At 36.2% G+C, this 11,196-nt stretch overlaps 1 long non-coding RNA gene across 1 annotated transcript in view; it reads right to left on the bottom strand.

The window, feature by feature from the left end:
• Positions 1-960: 960 nt before the first annotated feature.
• The window catches only part of LOC117804402, a 76,447-nt gene continuing 66,211 nt past the window's right edge, over positions 961-11,196 (bottom strand). The window contains exons 2-3 of the long non-coding RNA XR_004628784.1: positions 2,154-2,274; positions 961-1,095 (exon numbers count right to left, since the gene is read on the bottom strand). This is a non-coding gene — a long non-coding RNA (uncharacterized LOC117804402). The remainder of the gene's footprint in view (positions 1,096-2,153; positions 2,275-11,196) is intronic.

The raw sequence follows: 11,196 nt of genomic DNA, 5'->3' as shown, positions 1-11,196 counted from the left end.
TATATATATATATATATATATATACCCTTGAATGCTGTTTGTCTGATCTTTCTAGACAATCTGGGAGCTGTAACAGCTCAACATGGCCTTATAACCTAAATAAGACAAGTATATTTGGAGTTTTAACCACCTCACAGCTACCAACCTGAGAAGTGCATGCCAAAGGAAGATAGGAAAGCAGTGCTTTGCAAGTATGCATTTCTCCTTCAAGATACATTCCCTTTTTCATTAGTTTCCACATCCTCTAGAGAAAAAACGGGAGAAATTCAAATACAATATTTGATTCAAATTTAAACCCATAAATTTGTCAGTTTGAATTGCTGCTTTCTTTCCAAAGGCATTTAAAACAATTTACTTTTCATATTGGCCACAAGCTAAATATGATCTCAGCTTTCTTAAAAAAGGGACTTTGTTAAGTCTGAGAGAATATGGGTATGTGGCTCCCCCCAGTGGCCACTGGGAACGTCAGAACAGTTCAGAGAGATGGGGAGAAAGCGGTGCTTTGAATTATCGCCAGCCAAGGCCCACTGTCCAATCTTCTTCACCACCTGGTAACAGCTGGTGTGTATGTAAAGATGACATGAAAAACGGATAGAGGTCAAATCCAGGAGGACTTGCTTCCCTTGTATAGAAAATCAATTTAAAGTAACAAAAGTACCAAGATAAAATTTCCAAGAACTTCTGAATCTTTCAGTAACGCGGCTAAATTTTAGGGAGAAGAGAGGGCCAAAGCGAAGACAGGAGCAAGGCTTTATTCCACATAGCGTTTCATTTAATAGTTTAATAGTTTCCACTTTACAAAAGTAGAAGAAAAACCGTAACACTGGGGGACAAGCTAATACCAGAATATTCCCAAGCTGACAAGCAATTTGGAGTGAAAACTGACACAATAAAAAATTTTAATGTACTGAATATATTCCAGCTGAGAGCCCACAATATCAGCAACTCCCAGAGGTTCCAGGCAGACACTCAGATTCGCTGCGTCAGAATTTCTTGGCCTTGGCCCAGGTTTTAACCATACCCCACATACAACATTGCCTTGATTCTCTTGAGGGTTCGACCTTCAGAGCAGCCTCTAAATTCAAAGTGCAGCTTCTGAGAAGGGAAAATGTTTTAGAATCAAGATAGGAAGATATATATATCTGCCTTTCAAATTTATAAGCCTCTCTATTCAGCAGCGCCAGTGAGCCCACAAGCACTGTGCACAGACAATGCACAACCATGGTTACTGCTCAGATAAAAACTGGGAGGGAGGCTAGGCTAACCCCTCCTACCAACAAGCCTGACTCACCAAATCTGAGAGCTCATCCTACCTCTTAAATGTGTCTCCTTCGCTAATTCATGCATAGAAGCCCTCCTTACCCTTGTTCCTTTTCTGGTTTCCTTTCTTCTTCTATTTTTTACTTCCACCTGGCCTCTCTCCCTAACACAGCCACCTCTACCCGGTCACTTTCCTCTACCTCCAAATACCGTTCTTTTCTGGGTTCAGAGCTTGACTTCTCTCTCTTGACTTTTATTTCCCTTAATCTTCATCTAATGAACTTTCCTCAGCCTCCTGTTATTACTAACATGTGAAGCAATCTGTTAAGGGATAAATTACTGAAGAGGTTCTGCTACAAAGCATTACAGAGTCATAGAGCTTAGAGCCCCAAAGGGTCTCAAAATATAATGTGGCAGAGCCTTCAGTTTATAGGCTGTTAAGGTGCCTCTTTGAATTTTTCAGATACTGAAATTGAGGCTTAAAGCAAGTAAGTGTTTTGCCCAGTGATAATTACCTGGAATTTGCAGCTTCATAAGACGTAATATTTCCCATTATAAATACCACCTCTTACACATAACAACATGGAAAAAGTTTTGAGAAAAGGGTTAGGTTTTTTGTACTCGTTGAGCATTGTCACTTAAATAAAAAGCCACCTGACAACACTCACACTTGAATCCCAGTATTAGAAACAATCTACTTTTTAATTATAACTATTTTGTCTTTTACATTCTTCCTTTTTTTCTTCACGTCAGTATGAATAATTAGCCCTTTTTTAGATAAATGTCTCTTCTCTGGTTATTGTGTATGAACACAAATATGTTCTCATTTTAAGGTATATTGTTTTCACCTGCCCGCTGTCATTAAAAATTGCATCTGCAAAACGCAAGCCTACCTCGTGGTTTTTTATGTTTTGTTTTGCCCATGAAGGTTAATTGCAGTTCTGCTCCCGTAGCTTCCTCACTGCTGTGGCGTTAACCATGGGTTTGCTGTGCTGGGAAAGGTTTATCAAAGGTCTGGAATGCAAAACAATGGCAACAATAAATACCAATTAGACCCAAGTCTTCTGCTCCCACTGCCTCCACAGGTTGAAGAGGCAGACCCAGCTTTTGACTTCAGTGAGACTGGACTCTCCTGAAGCCACGGAAGAGGCTGAAGACCTGTTTCCAAGACAACTTTAAGAGCTCAGGTTTTCCTGCTGATTAATACGATAACGTGGAGGCACAAGTGAGCAGCTTCTCGGCCCTCTACCTTCTCAAAACAGCTTCTCTTGAGGGCTTGCAATTAACCCATTAGGAGTGTAAGTGACATGTGCATGTGTCACCTGAGGTTTACTTTGTCACAGGCTAATAGTATGAGAAATTGAAATTGGGACTTACTTGGTTGTAGAACAAAGAACATCTAAAGCAAAGTAAAAACATACACTTTCCAATTTTGACAGACATACCCATTTCTCACCTGTCTTGTATATTTCCCTTTTTTAAAATTATTTGCTTTCTAAAATAGAATAAATAGGGGCGCCTGGGTGGCACAGCGGTTAAGCGTCTGCCTTCGGCTCGGGGCATGATCCTGGCGTTATGGGATCGAGCCCCACGTCGGGCTCCTCCGCTATGAGCCTGCTTCTTCCTCTCCCACTCCCCCTGCTTGTGTTCCCTCTCTCACTGGCTGTCTCTATCTCTGTCAAATAAATAAAATCTTTAAAAAAAAATAAATAAAATAAAATAAAATAGAATAAATATAGGTAGAGTTATCTAAGAATATAAATATATAGAGATATATAAGCTATTCTATCACATCAGGAAGATGGGATTCCCTTTAAAACAGTTATTTAAACAGAAAATTGCTAGTAATTTAACAAAATCATTGAAATAGTGACACAAATACTAGCTACAGTGACCTCTAGTGTTCTAATGGCTAAACAATCAACAGTCATAATAGCTGCTTGCCCCATTCATTATGATTAACAAGTATCAAATCAAGTTATAATTTCTGAAAATGAAAGAGATCCCACCAGTCAGTCTTACTTTACTGGTTACCATCTCCATGAAAAGAATATAACAATAAAATCTGGAGCACCTGGGTGGCTCAGTCAGTTAAGTGTCTTCCTTCAGCTCAGGTCATGGTCCCAGACTCCTGGGATCAAGCCCCATGTCAGGCTTCCTGCTCAATGAGGAGCCTGCTTCTCCCTCTCCCTGCCCCTGCTCATGCACTCTATCTTTCTCTTACTCCTTCTCTCTCTCAAATAAATAAATAAAATAAGTTTTTAAAAAAGAATATAACAATAAAATTAAATAATTTTTAATTATTAACATCTCACCATCCTAATGATACCTTTCTCATTGTTGTCTTTAACTTTCCAAGCATTGTTCACATGAAAACATATCAATATATTTAACATTATATATTTTGTCCCATTTAGTGTGGCTATCAATTTTTTGTAATTTTAGAAAATATTTTAGTTTCTTGACTCTCAACTTGGAAATTAGGAGTTATAAACAGAGACATCAAAGGATTTCTCACTGGAAAAGTGTTAAGTACTGACATTATACTAATTGCTTTCAGTGGCATGAGTTTAGCCCTATCTTCCAAAAGGCAGGCCCTATTAGCCAATAAAGGACATCACTAAACATAAAAATTAGGTAACAGAATTTAGAGAATAAATACGAAAGCTACAGAATGCCTGGAATTGTTGTTCAGATTTTAGTCACCTGCAAGAGTGACAAATCTGTCCATCTACGGCAGTTTGCCTGAAGATGAACCTGGTATGCAAAACAGGGATTGTTTAACTATGGGATATACTATTATGTTAGTTCTGATAACCTGGTAAAAATCTTGCAATTATGATTTTTCAGAAAAAACAAGTTCTATCCACTCAGGTCCTACAAATTGATGAGCAAATGTTCAAAATATGGAAATTAGCAATTTACATTTCTCTAATGAATCCTATCCTCCACAAAGAAACGGTGACTGAAAACAAACATTTCTATAATGTCATTTGCGTCTTTCATTTGGTCTGATGGCAGGATGGTCCTCTCATCTCATCTATCCAGTATAGCAGGAGGCATGGTGATCTCAGAATAAGATGGTTAAGTGATAATGATGTATGGGCTAAGCTCTTGGAAACTATGGATAGGTCATACCTCATCTTTTTAAGAGGACACTGAAATCATTAGCTCATATTTCATGAAACATTGCATTTTTCATCCTTTCATCCTTTTCATTTATACTACTGTTATGAATGGAGACATACAGACAAGAGAAATGAAAGATTAGGAGTAATTAACTTTAAACTAGGACTGCTTTTTACACATAGTACTTATAACTATGTTTCTCACTTAGCTGTTAAGTCACTGAACCAAGTTTGATTTTTATTATTTAGGTATATTGGTATTTTAAAAAAAGAGGGGAGAAATATGTATGTAGATAGATGGGGGAGCTTTTAAAAGGTACATAAACTAAGATGAGTTCAACACTCTCTAAGAAAGAAACATAGAAACTGAGACATTAAATCACAAGGAAAATTAAAGCCAAAAGTTGAAGAGAGGCTGACAAGTAAAGATCAGAATAATGCAAGAACTAAGCAAAAAAAAAAAAAAAAATGAGGGTTATATGGGGACAGTATAGTTACCAGTGATTCCCCAAAAAGCTAACATGATCTACATAGCCTAGAAAAGTAGATCACTGAACTCATGATGATATGAGAGACTCCAGAAACTGGATCAAAGACATTTCCTGTATCTTTAGCAACTCGAGTGTAAGTAAGAGCATTCAAAATATTGTGATACTGGGGTCTCTGGGAATTGTCTGTTTCTATATTATCTACTAGTTTGATGCTTGTTATAGTAAACCTCTTTTTTAAGATTTATTTATTTAGAGAGAAAGAGAGAGTGCATTGTGCATTGGGAGAGGCAGAGGGAGAGAGACAGAGAATTCTCAAGAAGACTCCCCACTGAACACAGAGCTCACGTGTGGCTCAATGCAGGGCTCGATCCCAGGACCCTGAGATCATGACCTGAGCCGAAATCAAGAGTTGGCCACTTAACTAATTGAGTCACTCAGGTGCCCCTATATTAAACCTCTTTTTAAATAAACTTGTAACAAGAATTACCAAAAAATAGGTAAAAAAAGGCCAGTCACTTATACTTCAAGACAAATCTGTGCCAAGAAGATGGTATTTCTTAACTAAGAGACCTTAAAGTCTTCATGGGTCTGGTAAAAGAGTAACAAGTTTACACAGGTTTACCTTTTTTCCCCAAAAGATGAGAAATCTTTAAGTTGTTTTAATTTGTAAATTAACTCTATTACCTTGAGATCTCACTTACTGTACAGCCATTTTAGTTAATATTATAAAATATGCCCTGAATATAACAAAGCATTGATGAAAGAAATTAAACACACAAATGGAAATACATCTCATGTTCATGATTTGGAAGAGTTAATATTGTTTAAGTGTCCATACTACTTAAAGCAATCTATAGATTCAATGCAGTCCCTATCAAAATTCCAGCAGCATTTTTTTACGGAAATAGAAATTTTTTTAAAAATTCCACAATTTATATGGAACCACAAAAGACAACAAAAAGCTAAATCAATCCCGAGCAAGAACAAAGCTGAAGGCATCACACTTCCTGATTTCAAAATACATTATACAGCCACAGTAATCAAAACACTGTAGTACTGGCATAAAGACAGATCAATGGACAGCGAGCCCAGAAATAAATTCATACATATACCACTGACTGTTCTAGGATAAGAGTGCCAAGAATCAGCAATGAAGAAAGAACAGTCTTTTCAACAAATGGTGTTGGGAAACTGGATAACCATATGCAAAAGAACAAAACTGGACCCTTACCTAACACCAAATACCCGCACAGATGCACAAAACTCAAAATGGATTAAAGACTCCAATACAAGACTTAAACACTTCAATATAAGACTAGCAGAAATCATAAAAGAAAAGCTTCACGACATTGGTCTTAGCAATGATTTCATAGATAAAACACCAAAAATGCAAAATGGTGCAGCTGCTGTGGAATGAATAAATAAATATTTTTTTTCAATTTAAATATAATACCATATGATCCAGCAATTCCAGTTCTGGGTATTTATCCAAACAAACTGAAATCTGGATATCAAAGAGATAGTAACACTCCCATGCTCATTGTAGCACTATTCACGATAGCCAAGATGTGGAAACAACTTGTCTATCAGAAGATAAATGGATAAAGAAAATGTAGTACATACATACAATAGACTACTATTCTGTCTTTTAAGAAAAGGAACTTCTGTAATATGCAACAATTTAGATGAACCTTAAAGACATTGTGCTAAGTAAAATAAAGCAGCTACAGAAACAAATACTGCATGATTCCACTTACATAAAGTATCTACAATAGTCAAATTCAGTGAACCAAAGAGTGGAATGGTGGTTGCCAGGGTTGATGGAGCGGAAAATGGAGAGTTACTAATCGATAGGCATAAAGTTTCAGTTAAACAAGGTAAATACAGATCTGCTATACAACATTGTACCAATAGCCAACAATAATGTATAACACACTTAAAGATTTGTTAAAAGGATAAAACTCATAATTAATTAAGTTTTTGCCATAATAAAATAATTTTTAAAAAATGATTCTTGAAAACATTAGAAAATATAAAGAATGTGCTAAATCCCTGTCTATAAAAAATATTAGTCAAATTATAACAATAAAAACACTTTAAATATTTTGCAATAGCATTATTCTTATAATCAGATGTGAATGATATTACTGAAGAATATAAATTATTTGTTCAAGGTGTTTCATCAGTCATTTTTCTGTTTATATGGAAAATAGAAGAATGCACTAGTTATTGTACGGACATATAATATCAGGCCTTCTGTGCTCCAGTTATATTCTGGGGCAAGTGGGGCAGGGAATGTGCAAGGAAAAATGATAGCAATAGCACAATACCATGAATGTGAATTTTTAAAAAATGTATTTTTTAAAAAATATTTTATTTATTTATTTGACAGAGATAGAGACAGCCAGCAAGAGAGGGAACACAAGCAGGGGGAGTGGGAGAGGAAGAGGCAGGCTCATAGCAGAGGAGCCTGATGTGGGGCTCGATCCCACAACGCCGGGATCACGCCCTGAGCCCAAGGCAGATGCTTAACCGCTGTGCCACCCAGGCGCCCCGAATTTTTTAAAAAATGTAAACATTGGGGCACCTGAGTGGCTCAGTCAGTTAAGTGGCTAGCTTTGACTCAGGTCATGATCTCAGGGTCCTGGGACTGAGCCCTGTATCTGGCTTCCTGTCAGCAAGGAATCTGCTTCTCCTTCTCTCTCTCCCTCTGCCCCTCCCTTCCACTCATGTTCTCTCTCTCTCTCTCAAATAAATAAAGAAAAAATCTTAAAAATAATGTACACATTAACAATACACATTTAAAAGAGTCCGTATGTTCAAGAGGATAGATTCTAAATATACTAAAATGATTGCCCATAAGGAACAGGGATGTAAATGGGAAATGAAAATATAAATCAATGGGAGGGGGATTTAAAGGAACAACACTGGTAGATAAGACCAAAAAAAAAAAAAAAAAAGATAACCAAAAAAAGAGAGAAGCGTTTGGAACATATCACTCCTAGGATTCTTCTTGCCATACTTGTGATGACCAATAGACAGGAATAGAAGCCATGTTCATGGCTGAATTAAGCCACTTTTAAAATATGCCCCATATGTGGCTGTTTCCAAACAAACTTACAAGGAGTAAGGCTAGCCTAGAGCACATATTAAACAGAATATATTTATGTTAATTAGTAAAAGATAGCATCCCCAATATCCTAACAACATGCCAATTCTCTGGAGCTATCATTAGAAATATATTTTGAAAACTGTGAAGACTTACTCATACCTCTTTCTTTTAAAAAGTGGAAACAATCTCTGGAAATCTTCAAGAAAAGTAATACTAATTAAACTTCAGCTTAGAGAGGGTATAGATGAACTTGGGTTTGGGGGAGGAATTGAAATGTTTCAAAATTTCTGTCCTCTCTAAAGAATAACCTATCTTTTTATTTAAGAACAGCCTGATGGCATTTCAGTTGCCTAACAAAGACAGGAAATATGAAAGCAGCATGCCAGCTCCCACATTTTAAGGGGTGTTAACAGCTGCTGTGGGGGAAGTTGGGATTTCATGATTAAGTAGTTTGATAAACTATGGGTTAAACAAAGTTTTATGTTTCATAAACCACAAGACTTGTTGAAGCCTATACTATGCCAGTGTGCACTGTGAATATTCCAGATGTATAGGGCCAGCATTTCCTAATCTCGTCTAACTGTGGACACTGTTCATTACCGAGAACTCTGGGAGATCAGTGTTCTTTGATATATACTTCAAGAAATGCTACTCTAGGTCAGGTGTGATCATATCCAGTTGATCATTAAAATCATCTAGATTAGATAGATAGATGATAGATAGATAGATAGATAGATAGATAGATAGATAGATAGATAGATAGAAGATAGATAGATGATAGATAGATGATAGATAGATAGATGATAGATAGAGATAGATAGATAGATAGATAGATAGATAGATAGATAGATAGACACAAATATAGACTGCAGGTACCATCCATACTGTCAGACCCAGAATTTCTGATGGAAATGAGGAAATGGCATAGGGATCCCAGAAATTTGTGTTTTTAACAAACCCCAGGAATTTTGTTAATTAACTGAAGTACCATGCACAGATACAGACTCAGATACACAGGGTGAACCAAAAGTCTTTGCAAAGTTTTAAGCTTTAATAAGCTCAGAAGTATGATATTACACACACACACACACACACACACATGCACGCACACACAAAACTGTTCAAAATGTTATTTAAATTTGTTACATGTTGATACGTTTCTTATTTAAATTTAACATAACCACTGTCTTGTACTATATATTGTCGTGGCTAATTTTCAAACTTGTAAACACATACATACACACATACACACATTACAGGGACTGTATTTGTAATCCTAGCCTTAATATCATTCAAAGAATGAGGTGTTAAAACATACACAACAGTTTTGATGTGACCTCACAGGAGTGTAAGGGAGAAAGATCAGGTTACTGGACAGAGAAAAAGACTTTCTCTACCAGAATCTATGGCATGAAAAAAGTTAAAACTAAAAATTTACTTTTTATTATTACTTATGTGCACTATCACTTCAACTATCTGTTATTGTATCTGAATATAGTAATATTAGATGTTTATGATGAATATTGTGAGGAATAAGAGTGCCTGAGTTATTTTCTAAATTATCAAAGTAAATTTACATTCAATGTAATTGTGATGCACATTATACTTTTAAGAAAAGTGGTAATCTGTGATCTAATTGATTATAATTCTTTGTTAACAAGATAGTCAACAAAAATATCTAATCCCCATTCATTGTAGGTAAGTGGGAAATTACAATTTTAATTTAAATAACCTTACAGAAAGAAATATGTATAGAGAGTTATTTAAAGAAAACTCTTTAAACATGGTAATGAAATAATTTTAAATAATTAAACTTTCAAATTATGTTTTTTTAAAGTTTGTAGCATTTATATTTCTCATGTTATAAAGTTGCATTTTAATTTTTAATTTTAATTTTAACTTTGGGACTCTATGAGTCATATATATAAATCTTATATAAATGACAATACGGGGGACACCTAGGTGGTACAGTTGGTTAAGCAGCTGCCTTCAGCTCGGATCACGATCCCAGCGTCCTCAGATGGAGTCCCGCATGGGGCTCCTTGCTCAGCGGGGCATCTGCTTCTCCCTCTCCTTCTGCCTGTCACTCCCCCACTTGTTCTCTCTCTCTCTCTTTGACAAATAAATAAATAAAAATTTTTGAAAAAAAAAATAAATAGCAGTATAGGTACACAATTTAAAGCCACCTACTATTAATTAATTTGGAGAGATACCATTATTCAAACAAATGTTTACTGAGTGCCAACTCTTATGATTGGTACCATTTGAAATGTAGTTTATTAACTAAAGAAGCAGATAAAGTCCATGTCCTTATGCTGTTTATATTCTACTTAGGGGAGCCACATAATAAACAGATAAATAGTTATAACATATCGTATGATAGATACTGATGAGTAACACGGAAGACACTAAAGTAGGGAAGAGGAATAGAAAATTTCAAAGGGAGGAGGAGGGAAAAGTTCCTGTCTTATGTAAGATAATTAAGGAAGGTTTTCTTGTTAAGTGACACTGGAACAGAGGTATGAGGGAAGAGGGGAAGCACATTACATTATTAGCAAGAAAGGACAGTTTGAAACGGAGGAAATAGTAAGTGCAAATGTCCTTAGGGAGTGTGCTTGGCAGGAGGAAGGAACTCCAAGGAGCCAACATTGCTAGAACACAGTAAGGGATGGAGAGAAGTGCTGGGGACCCACAAGAGGGTTTGAGCAGTGACATGACCTGATTTACAGTTTAAAAGGAGAGACTATTGCAATAATCTCAGCACAAAATGGCGGTCACATGGACTAGTTTGGTAATGGTGGCAGTGGTCAGAAGTGAAGGAACAAGATACATACTAGACTAGATTTGGGCTATGAAAGAAAAATCACTGGAAGGTGATTTGGGGCCTGAGCAACTGAAAAGACAGAGTTGTCATTTACAGAAACAGGAAAAATCACTAGAGGATTAGATGTAGGGGGGTGGAGGTGAGAAATCAGGAGTTCAGTTTAAATTTGGAAATACTTAAGAAACTTTGACATTGATTTGTAGTATACGTGGCTGAAGTTTTCAATTTAGTCTAGAGAGCGCAGATAAAGATATAAGATCGGGCATTGTCAGCAAAACTAGAATTATAAGAGATAATTATAACTCCATACTACCTATGGAGTTAATGTATATAAAAAAGGGAAGACCATCAGAGGCACCCCAACATTAGAGGCTGGGGAGA

This window comes from Ailuropoda melanoleuca, chromosome 11, assembly GCF_002007445.2.
Source record: "Ailuropoda melanoleuca isolate Jingjing chromosome 11, ASM200744v2, whole genome shotgun sequence".
Classification (NCBI taxonomy): domain Eukaryota; kingdom Metazoa; phylum Chordata; class Mammalia; order Carnivora; family Ursidae; genus Ailuropoda; species Ailuropoda melanoleuca.
This window is presented reverse-complemented; position numbering and strand designations above follow the sequence as displayed.